Here is a 12307-nt window from a genome sequence, read left to right on the forward strand (position 1 = left end):
GGAGAGAGGAGGAGAAGGGAGGGAGAGGAAGAAGGAAATGGGAGGAGAGGAAAAGAGAGGAGAGGAAAAGAGAGGAGAGGAAAAGAGAGGAGAGGAAAAGAGAGAGAGAGGAAAAGAGAGAGAGAGGGAGAGAGGGAGGGAGAGAAAAGTGGGGAGGGAGAAGACCAGAGAGGAGAGGGAGGGGGTAGAAAAGAAGGGAGGAGAGCAGAGCGGAGAAGAGGGGAGGGAGAGGAGAAGAGAAGATGGGATGGGAGCGGAGGAGACGGGAAGGAGGTGCAGAAAGTACTTTGATACCAGCAGGAACAAATTATTATCTCATCTCCCCAAACCCCTATCCTCCTCATCCCACAGAGAAGAGCACCATGTCTGGCCACAAGGCTGTGCCATAGCCTCATCTCTAACATACACAGAGATGGCGATAGTTGAGTTTGCACACACCCTACTCTTTAGAATGGAGGGCCCTATGTAAATAGATGGGAAGAATGATACAGGAGAGGGCGTGACAGTGACCAGTAGCCTATGTGTTGTTTTCCAGACTACCTACTAGTCACGCGTACTGAGACACTCATACATTCACTGATGTTATAGTCTCCTCAATCATCTAGAACCCACGTTGATGGCAGTGTATCTATAGACTTGTTTGAATTAAAGCAGTGTTTTGGTATTGTCCCCTCTTTGTGCTAAAGGTATCTCTATGGTTGCCTATTGTTCCATAGTCGTTATGTGTCTATCTATACAATCATGTTATTACCCTGCTCTGTGATTGAGTCAGGTCTACAGCCTGAACATGGGAGCTCTGCTCAAAGACAATGTCCATTCTCTACATATCTCCACTGAACCACTCACAAGATTGAGGAGCCATTTCGAGATTGTATTTGTCTCTCCAAGACAAATGTGTTCACTACTCAAAATGAATGTGGAGACCGTAAGCGGAGACTAAGTCAGCTGAATAAGAAACGGGGGAAAAAACTCAGTACAATGCGAATGTCTGACAGGTTGGATTGTTCCAGTGGTAGTGATGGGAGAGAAATAACAGTTAAAGGCTTTCGGGATGTTGTGCTAGTATAGCCTTTGGGCTCTAATAAATCACCCCATTTGATGAGAATTATAAGGCTATTTAGTCTGGCTGCTTCAAATGTAAAATGTTGACTGGTCGATTGTTTGATTGTTTGATCGTTAGGCTATTGGTCGACCGAGATTGTTTTAGTTGAGCAGTAACATATATATATATATATATTTACACTTCCAGTCAAAAGTTTTAGAACATCTACTCATTCAAAGGTTTCGTTATTTTTACTATATTCTACATGTAGAATAATAGTGAAGACATCAAAACTATGAAATAACACATATGGAACCATGAAGTAACCAAAAAAGTGTTAAACACATCACAATATATTTTATATTTGAGATTCTTCAAAGTAGCCACCCTTTGCCTTGATGACAGCTTTGCACAATCTTGGCATTCTCTACACCAGCTTCACCTGGAATTCTTTTCCAACAGTCTTGAAGGAGTTCCCACGTATGCTGAACACTTGTTGGCTGCTTTTCATTCACTCTGCAGTCTGACTCATCCCAAACCATCTCAATTTGGTTGAGGTTGGGGGATTGTGGAGGCCAGGTCATCTGATGCAGCATTCCATCACTCTCCTTCTTGGTAAAATAGCCCGTACACAGCCTGGAGGTGTGCTGGGTCATTGTCCTGTTGAAAAACAAATGATAGTCCCACTAAGCCCAAACCAGATGGGATGGTATATCACTGCAGAATGCTGTGGTAGCCATGCTGGTTAAGTGTGCCTGAATTCTAAATAAATCACTGATAGTGTCACCAGCAAAGCACCATAACACCTCCTCCTCCATGCTTCACGGTGGGGAATACACATGCGGAAATCATCCGTTCACCCACACCGGGTCTCACAAAGACACAGCGGTTGGAACCAAAAATCTCCAATTTGGACTCCAGACCAAAGGACAGATTTCCACCGGTCTAATGTCCATTGCTTGTGTTTCTTGGCCCAAGCAAGTCTCTTCTTATTATTGGTGTCTTTTAGTAGTGTTTATCTGCAGGAATTTGACCATGACGGCACACCTGTTATTTGAAATGCATTCCATATGACTACCTCATGAAGCTGGTTGAGAGAATGCTAAGAGTGTGCAAAGCTGTCATCAAGGCAAAGGGTGGCTACTTTGAAGAATCTCAAATATAAAATATATGTTGATTCGTTTAACACTTTTTGGGTTATTACATGATTCCATATGTGTTATAGTTTTGATGTCTTCACTATTATTCTACAACATAGAAAATAGTAAAAATAAAGAAAAATCCTTTTGACCGGTAGTGTATATATATTTGCGCCCATCTCAGTGAACTAATCCATTGTGGAGGCCTAGACTAATTTATGCTTGATCTGAAAATGTGGTCAAAGGCTCCTTATGGAGGGTGTGACACAATTGTGGAGCCTCCAGAGGCATGCAGAGGCCAAATCCAGCTCTGTACCGTGTCGCCATGCGCCTCCAAAGTTGCGGAGGGCTCTGTATAGCTCCGCATTGAAAAGATAGGTTGACTGTAGGTGGTGGCGTTACATCCTGTATAAACACAAACTCACTTCCTTGACAACAGCACTGCACTGCTCCGTGAAGCGCGTGAAGTATGAATGCCCCGACTTCTGCTGAGGCCGTATCACCATAAATGCTGCATCACCAATGCAGACGTGGGATTGACCATATGCCCAGATGTACAATGCACTTCTCTCTCCAGAATGTGCTCTCTCCCGCCAATTTGTGCACATTCATTGTTTTCAGAACTTCATTGTGTGAATTGTTTGCATTAATTGTAAGTGTCTATCAACTCTCCATTACATACATCCCCAGTAGTACATTTACTGTTAATTTCTCTCATTTCCAATTTACAATGTTTGTTACTTTGATTACGGTTGTTTCTTTTAATGCGTTCAATATTATTATTCCAGTCTTCCTGTTCTCATTGTCTGAGTGGACACGTTGTTTGCAGAGTGCACAACCTATGCTACAATTGTGAGAAAAAAGTTGTGGTTTATTTAATTCCGTATCCGAGTTCTGTCAATTTAGTCATTGTCTTTTGTTTGGAGAACTCCTGTCAATGTTGAGTACGGTCATGCACGTATAGAAGTAGGCCTATAGGTTACCAGGCCTGATTATACATAGAAGTAGGCCTATAGGTTACCAGCCTGATTATACATAGAAGTAGGCCTATAGGTTACCAGCCTGATTATATATAGAAGTAGGCCTATAGGTTACCAGGCCTGATTATACATAGAAGTAGGCCTATAGGTTACCAGGCCTGTGTGCAAAAAAAGGCATATTAATGTGCTCATTTGGGGATCTGATAGTATTTCTGATTGGCTTAATGCACCAACACTAATCTGTCCCAAGCTCACTGACAGGGAAACTCTGAGGGCCCAGAATATTTTATACAATGTTGCAAGTTCGCTTGCACAATCTTCAGGCTGGACCCAAAGTTGATATAATGTTTCAAGTTCGTTGCAGACAGGCCATGTGTAGCCAATATGATTCATAGGGTATTTCTTTTTATCTGGATATTTTCTACCTGCAGTGCAGGCTGCACTGATTTTATATAGTTGGCAATAGAAGATACTTTTTAGGTTCGTGTCATTTTCATTTACATTTAGATATAATATTTATTAACCACATGACAGTAATTTTGAGATATGAAGACGTTATTCTAAATTAAATTAAACTGTTTCATGAAAATTAGCATGCGAAGACCATACCTGGCACGCAGATCGGTAGAAATGGAGAGACTGAAAAATTGCTTATATTTCAAGGCCATCAGACTGTGAAACAGCCGTCACTAACACAGAGAGGCTGCTGCCTACATACAGACTTGAAATCCTTGGCTATTTTAATAAATAGATTACTAGTCACTTTAAAAATGCCACTTTAATAATGTTTACATATCTTCCATTACTCATCTCATATGTATATACTGTATTTTTATACCATCTATTGCATCTTGCCTATACCGCTCGGCCATCGCTCATCCATATATTTATATGTACATATTCTTATTCCATCCCTTTAGATTTGTGTGTATTAGGGAGTTGTTGTGGAATTGTTAGATTACTTGTCAGATATTACTGCACTGTCAGAACTAGAAACACAAGCATTTTGCTACACTCGCAATAACGTCTGCTAACCATGTGTATGTGACCATTAAAATTTGATTTGATTTGATTTGGCAGAATCTGTGAAAGCCAGCAGGAGTTGGAGGAGAATAGTTGGGTCAGGTTAAGTTTTTTTTCTTCTGGTTATCTACATCTCTGGTGCCCTCTTGAGGCATCAAACCGTAAGCTTAAAGCATCAGACAATCTCAATGCATATAGTTAATTTTATTAAAACACATAGGGTGTGTCTATATATGGAAAATGACACATTTAAAAATGTTAAGCAATCGATTGGTCGAAAGAAGAGACGACTTTTGGTCAACAAAGATTTTTTTTAGACGAGGACAGCCCTAACGAGCAGAAAGCTGGTAGTCTGTTCAGACAGCAGAGAACCGGTAGTCTGTTCAGACAGCAGAGAGCTGGTAGTCTGTCCAGACAGCAGACAGCTGGTAGTCTGTCCAGACAGCAGAGAGCTGGTAGTCTGTTCAGACAGTAGAGCGCTGGTAGTCTTGTTCGCAGAAGCAGAAGCTGGTAGTTGTTCAGGACAGCAGAGAGCCGGATAGTTGTTCAGACAGGCAGAGAGCTTGGTAGTCTGTCCAGAAGCAAGACAGCTGGTGGTCTGTCCAGACAGCAGAGCTGTGTCTGTTTCCAGACAGTGGAGCGGGGTAGTCTGTTCAGACAGTAGAGGCTGGTAGTCTGTCCAGACAGCAGCGAGCTGGTAGTCTGTTCAGACAGTAGAGAGCTGGTATCTGTTCAGACAGCAGAGAGCTGGTAGTCTGTTCAGACAGCAGAGAGCTGGTAGTCTGGTCAGAAAGCAGACGCTGGTAGTCTGTCCAGACAGCAGAGAGCTGGTAGTATGTCAGACAGTAAGAGCTGGTAGGCTCTGTTCAGACAGTAAGTGGTAGTCTGTTCAGACAGCATGAGAGCCGGTAGTCTGTTCAGACAGCAGAAAGCTGTAGTCTGTCAGGACAGTGAGGCTGGTAGTCTGTTCAGACAAGAGAGAGCTGGTAGTCTGTACAGCAGCAAGAAGCTGGTAGTCTGTACAAAGTAGAGAGCTGGTAGTCTGTTCAGACAGCAGAGAGCTGGAGTCTGTACAGACGCAGAGAGTGGTAGTCTGTTCAGACAGCAGAGAGCTGTAGTCTGTTCAAAGAGAGAGGGTAGTCTGTTCAGAACAGCAGAGAGCAGGTAGTCTGTTCAGACAGTAGAGAGCTGTCGTCTGACAGACAGCAGAGACGGTAGTCTGTACAGACAGCAGAGAGCCGGTAGTCTGTCAGAAAGCAGAGAGCGAGTAGTCTGTTCAGACAGCAGAGAGCTGGTAGTCTGTTAGACAGCAGAGGCTGGAGTCTGTTCAGACAGCAGAGGTGGTAGGTCTGTTCAGACAGCAGAGAGCTGGTAGTCTGTCCAGACAGTAGAGAGCTGGTAGTCTGTTCAGACAGCAGAGAGAGGTAGTCTCCTTCAGACAGTAGAGAGCTGGTAGTCTGTACAGACAGCAGAGAGTGGTAGTCTGTACAGACATCAGAGAGGCTGGTAGTCTGTACAGACAGGCAGAGAAGCTGTAGTCTGTCAGACAGTAGGAGCTGGTAGTCTGTTCAGTACAGCAAGAGAGATGGTAGTCTGGTTCAGACAGCAGAGAGCTGGTAGTCTGTTCAGACGGTGTAAAGGAGATAGAAACCAGGACAGGAGATGGATATCCTACTGTACTCCTCTTCTGAAGCACGTAGTGGGAAAGTTGAGATGTCCCTGACCTCCTTTGATCGCAGTTCTGTTCAGTACTTTCAGTCCTTGACTGTAGTTGTGTATTTATACTAAACTTTAAAGGATGACAAAGATGTTCTGTGACACCATGGAATCTACTGGCGGAGCGTTTGTGGTGCATACCGGGAGTGAATTCTATCTGGCTTTCTAATCCGAGCGGATCGCTGATGCTCACGAGGCCTCAGTGAAACAGTGTCATTGGCCATGGACAAGTCAAGCGCACATAATGTATTTAGCTGAGCTTTCCTCTAATACGCATCCAAGGCCAATGGAGCAGGGAGATAAAGGTGAGAGAGAGAGAGAGAGAGAGGGAAGGAGAGGGAGTGATATTTTCTGTAAAACAACAGCCTAGGACCTAGCCATAGGGAAGTGTGACAATTTCAAAATAATAATTTAGTATTGACTGAATCGCCATTGATCTGCCTAAAACCTGTGTTACAGTGGGGCAGCATGTTCCACTGTTAGTCAGTGTTGACTGTTTTGTGCCCCATCCTTCCAGGCCAGGTTTGCTGAACATTGGGGAGTCTGCTACCCAGCCCTGGTTGGCTGATACCTGGCCCAACTCCTGCTCCAATCACAACGACTGTAGCATGAACTGCTGCACCGCAGGACAGGGTAACAGTGACAGCAACCTGGCTACATACAGCCGCCCAGGTGAGTACGCTACGCACAGGAACAACTCATCCAAACATAAACTGTACTAAAACATCAAAATAACTCTGAGGCATCATGCCCATAGGGGGCACAGGGGCATCATGCCCATAGGGGGCACAGGGGCATCATGCCCATAGGGGGCACAGGGGCATCATGCCCATAGGGGCAAGGGGCATCATGCCATAGGGGGCACAGGGGCATCATGCCATAGGGGCACAGGGGCATCATGCCCATAGGGGGCACAGGGCATCATGCCCATAGGGGGCACAGGGGCATCATGCGCCATAGGGGGCACAGGGGCATCATGCCCATAGGGGGCACAGGGGCATCATGCTCCATAGGGGGCACAGGGGCATCATGCCCATAGGGGGCACAGGGGCATCATGCCCATAGGGGGCACAGGGGCATCATGCCCATAGGGGGCACAGGGGCATCATGCCCATAGGGGGCACAGGGGCACGTGCCCCCTCAGATTTGTTCTGTTAAAATGTTTTTATAGTAATAATAATAACACACATATATATGCAGTACAAGTCATAAGTTTGAACACACATACTCATCCGAGGGTTTTTCTTTATTTTTACTATTTTCTACATTGTAGAATAATAGTGAAGACATCAAAACTCATGCAATAACCAAAAAAGTGTTAAACAAATCAAAATATATTTTATATTTGAAACTCTTCGAAGTAGCCACCCTATGCCTGATGACAGCTTTGCACACTATTGGCATTCTCTCAACCAGCTTCATAAGGTAGTCACCTGGAATGCATTTCATTTAACAGGTGTGTCTTGTTAAAAGTTAATTTGTGSAATTTCTTTCTTTCTAAATGTGTTTGAGCCAATCAGTTGTGTTGTGACAAGGTACGGCTGGTATACAGAAGATAGCCCTATTTGGTAAAAGACCAAGTCCATATTATGGCAAGAACAGCTCAAATAAGCAAAGAGAAACAACAGTCCATCATTACTTTAAGAAAGTCAGTTAATCCGGAAAACTTCAAGAACTTTGAAAGTTTCTTCAAGTACAGTCGCAAAAACCATTGAGCGCTATGATGAAACTGGCTCTCATGAGGACCGCCACAGGAAAGGAAGACCCAGAGTTACCTCTGCTGCAGAGGATAAAGTTCATTAGAGTTACCAACCTCAGAAATTGCAGCCCAAATAAATGCTTCACTGAGTTCAAGTAACAGACACATCTCAACATCAACTGTTCAGAGGAGACTGCGTGAATCAGGCCTTCATGGTCGAATTGCTGCAAGGAATCCACTACTAAAGGACACCAATAAGAAGAAGAGACTTGCTTGGGCCAAGAAACACAAGCAATGGACATTAGACCAGTGGAAATTTGTCCTTTGGTCTGATGAGTCCAAATTGGAGATTTTTGGTTCCAACCGTCATGTCTTTGTGAGACGCAGAGTAGGTGAATAGATGATCTCCGCATGTGTGGTTCCCACCGTGAAGCATGGAGGAGGAGGTGTGATGGTGTGGGGGTGCTTTGCTGGTGACACTGTCTGTGATTTATTTAGAATTCAAGGCACACTTAACCAACATGGCTGCCACAGCATTCTGTGGCGATACGTCATCCAATCTGGTTTGCACTTAGTGGGACTATAATCAGCACACCTCCAGGCTGTGTAATTGCTATTTGACCAAGAAGGAGAGCGATGGAGTGCTGCATCAGATGATCTGGCCTCCACAATCACCCAACCTCAACCCAATTGAGATGGTTTGGGATGAGTTGGACTGCTGAGTGAAGGAAAAGCAGCCAACAAGTGCTCAGCGTATGTGGGAACTCCTTCAAGACTGTTGGAAAAGCACTCCAGGTGAAGCTGGTTGAGAGAATGTCAAGTGTGCTAAGCTGTCATCAAGGCAAAGGGTGGCTACTTTGAAAAATCGACTATATTTTTTGGTTACTACATGATTCCATGTTTGTTATTTCATAGTGTTGATGTCTTCACTATTATTCTACAATGTAGAACATAATACAAATAAATAAAAACCCTTGAACGAGTAGGTGTGTCCAAACTTTTGACTGGTACTGTATATATTATTATTAATTTGTTTTGTGTTAGTTGTTTCTTTGTAATACTACTAGCCACTTTTGTTAAAAGTTGGCTTTAGCTAGCCCAGATAGGTTCCCAATCTCATAACAAGGTTGGCAGACTTCAGAATAGCAAGCAATAACAAAATATATTGAAAAATATTTTACCCAGATTCTAGCGGAGATAAAGAGAAGCATATTTAATAATATATATTTTTTTAAAGAACTACCTGGAGGATACAGACAGAGGTATGCTTAGATATGCAGAAAAATAACATATTTCAGGGTCATGGGGCCTAGCCCCCTCAGGACCACCACCTAGCCATTCTCACAGACTTTGTGCCTCCTCAGATTTACAGGGTGCATGACTCACGCACCTGCTCTCAAAACAAAGCATAGATAAGAATCATAAAAACAAGCGGCTCTATTTGGTGGAAAACAGAAAGAAGTGAAATCCCATATCTGGGTTAGCTCCCTGGAGTCTCTCTATACCTCTCTCCTTGAGAGGTCTCTAGAAGAAAAACCTGGGATGTGTGGCGTAGGAGTAGTGTGTGTGTTTGATTTATTTCAGGTTAAAGCAGGGTTGTTTTAGGCAGGAAATAAAAGGAGTGCGCTGGAAGGTCCTTATTGGTTTACTCTGCTGCAAATCGAATTGCTCTGCTAATTTCCATACTGTTGTTATAGCCAATAATGTCATTCCCACTAAGTGCTCAGTTATTTAAGAAATGTGGAGCAATGGTTGAGGTCAGGGCAGGACTGCAGACTGCAGCCAACACTGGATGGAGAGATGGAGAGATGGGTAGAGAGAGGGGGGGTACCTGGAAGAGTGCAGAGAAAGAAAGGGAATGGAGGAGGAAAAAGAACGATGGGGGAGGATAAGTAGCATACACAGAGATAAAGGAAGAGAGAAAGAGCGAGGGAGTGGGGAGAAAAGTAAAGAGAGCAGAAGAGATGATGGACAGTGATGGAGACAGAGAGGGAGTTATGGTACACACCCAGGTGGCCTCTCAGTCAGCAGTACTTTCTATAAACAATACAGAGTGAGTTTGGCTCTGGAGTCCGATAGGCACACACACGCACACACACACACACACGCACACACACACGATCAAAAGAGCAAAGTTTTCACACTGTACAGAGATAAAGGACCAACAGCTGTCAGAGAGGGGAGAGGTATGGCTCTTGGTGCAGGGTGGGGACAAGGGATTTGAGGTTACACACACATAGGTATGACTTAACTACAAGCCTTGGACCCGACCCCAGCCCTGAACCTCCCTTTGATATACAGTAGGCTTAGAAGTTGAACTAAAGTAAAAGAGATGTGGGTATACAGGACAGTTGTTTGAACACGTGGCACATACTACAGTAGTGTAGTATTGCCTACCCACTCATTGATTCATTTACATTGTTGGCTTTAACCGTCTCCCCAAACAGCCTTACACACTCTCTTATTGTAGCAGATGTAGTGTTGTACTAAGTGCTGTGCTACCGCTAGGTTAAGCATCTTACTCAAGGACAAAGAAACACTGTACCCATCAAATACATACCCAACTTCTAAAGTTATCCATGACAGTCAACAAGAGAAAACCTAATCCGACTTTTCATTCCGTGCTGTGTTTTACCTTTCCCAAACATCGTGTGAGTTTGTTTGAGAAGGGGTAATATGCTAAAAGCACTTCTCACTCATCCCCAGTTTAAGGCGTTAAGGAGCATCCCTGGTGCTGGCTGCTTTGTGTGGCCAACCTAAACCCTGTGAAGGTTTAACAGGATCAGCGGCTAGGTGACGGAGTCGAGGGATACGAGTTAATGTCCCTTTATCTACCACATAGAGGCCCTTTCTCCACATCTACCTCTGAAGTGCCTCAGATATCCCTCGGTTCTTGGAAATGTGAGGCTCACGTGCGCTCGGTTGTTCCACCTACAGCCGTCCTTGATATTTACCGCAAGGCTGGCTCTCAGATCTGCTGGAGGATTTGAATACTTTATGAGCCAGGGAACATTGGATCTGACTGTGGAGCTTTGCTCTTTGCTGCACGCTTCCTTCCAACCTTCTGATACAGACATGTTCCACTGTCCTTCTCAATGAGCAAAGCCTCCTCGCCTGGCGTCTGACAGGGAGGATAGACACGCCACCCACGTTGGGCTGTGGAAAAGATGGAGACATTATCGAGACAGAAAGACAGAGAGCGCAGACAGTGGAAGTATAATACAGCTCCAGTCACTCAACTGAACCAGATAGGGATAGCTGACGTACATAATGAACTGTAGTTTGCACTGAAATATATATTTATATGTCTAGACTGAAGGCACAGTGATCTGTTGAAAGGTACAAATGACTCGGGCTGATTTATTTCTGTGTCATTCTGAAATGTTAATATTTTCATCTTATTTTTTATCGGAATGTGATGCCAGTGAATACAAAATGAATACAATGCCATTCGTGCAGTTCATGCACTTGGCAAACCTCTTCTTCTGAACCAGCTATAGAAGCTATTCTGGTCTTTGACTAAACCTTTCACCCTGCACCCGCTCCCATGTTATCCAGCCGACTGCATCGCCAACTATAACAACCAGATGGAGAGCAAGCAGACCAACCTGATGGTGCCGGAGGGAGGAGTGTACGGAGACGTGGACCTCTCCAACAAGATCAACGAGATGAAGACCTTCAACAGCCCCAACCTGAAGGACGGACGCTTCGTTGGGCCGGGTGGACCAGGGGGACAGCCCACCCCGTACGCCACCACACAGCTCATTCAGTCGTCTATCCTGGGCAACAACATCAACACAGACAGAGACAGAGGGAGTGGAGGAGGAGGGGGAGGAGGAGGAGGAGGGGGAGGGGAGATGAACGAGAAACACGGCTGGAAACCCACCACGGTTCAGCTGCAGAAGCAACAGGAAATGACCTCACAGCTCCACCAGTATAACATCATGGAGCAGAACAAGCTAAACAAGGGTGAGTGTGTGGTGGGAATCAGTGGAGGTTAGGAGGTCAAAACATAGCCGCCTTCCATCTTTCTTTCTTCCCTTCTTTCTTTCCCTTTATCTCTGTGGATGGACCCACCATGCTGAAGAATGTTCCTTTTTTCACTGGCTTCCCTGCTGCCCCACATTCAGTCATATTGATAGAGACCATCATCAGTCTCTCTCTCTCATTGTCTGGTATGCATTTACTTAGCTCCTCTTTCCTCTCTGTGTTCATATATAATCTCTGCTCTACATTCTGGGTCAGTTTCTGTCTTTTCAGTCTGGGTTGTTCTTCATGGGTAAAGTCACGTTGCGACAGGTGTAAGGATTTTCTCCAGTTGTCAGGTATCTGAAGGAGAGAGAAACATTTCTGTTGGAACTGACAGGCACTGAACTAAACTGTCGTCACCTTGTTCTTACCTGCAGAAAAGAGTTGCTGCTTTAGTAACACCGTTTCCAGTTTGGTCATGGTCTCTTGTATGGAACAGAAATTGCATGTCTTCTCTTTCAGCACTATTAGGAAGACAACATCCTGTTATTGCATGATATTACACCAGACGGTTTGTTGTGACAGTTTAAAATTACATTTCAACTTATTAGAGGTGTATTTAAACACATCGCTGGTAAAGGTCGTTATTTAGATGTGTTGTTACATTACGTTAGCCTACCTGTGATCATTATTTAGATGTGTTGTTACATTACGTTAGCCTACCTGTGATCATTATTTA

The 12307-nt window shown here is 44.3% G+C and overlaps 1 pseudogene; it reads left to right on the forward strand.

Annotated features, from left to right (window-relative positions):
- LOC112069018 (roundabout homolog 1-like) overlaps positions 1 to 12307 on the forward strand; it is a 55490-nt pseudogene that overhangs the window by 19626 nt on the left and 23557 nt on the right.

Source organism: Salvelinus sp. IW2-2015, unplaced genomic scaffold (assembly GCF_002910315.2).
Source record: "Salvelinus sp. IW2-2015 unplaced genomic scaffold, ASM291031v2 Un_scaffold849, whole genome shotgun sequence".
In the NCBI taxonomy this organism is placed as follows: domain Eukaryota; kingdom Metazoa; phylum Chordata; class Actinopteri; order Salmoniformes; family Salmonidae; genus Salvelinus; species Salvelinus sp. IW2-2015.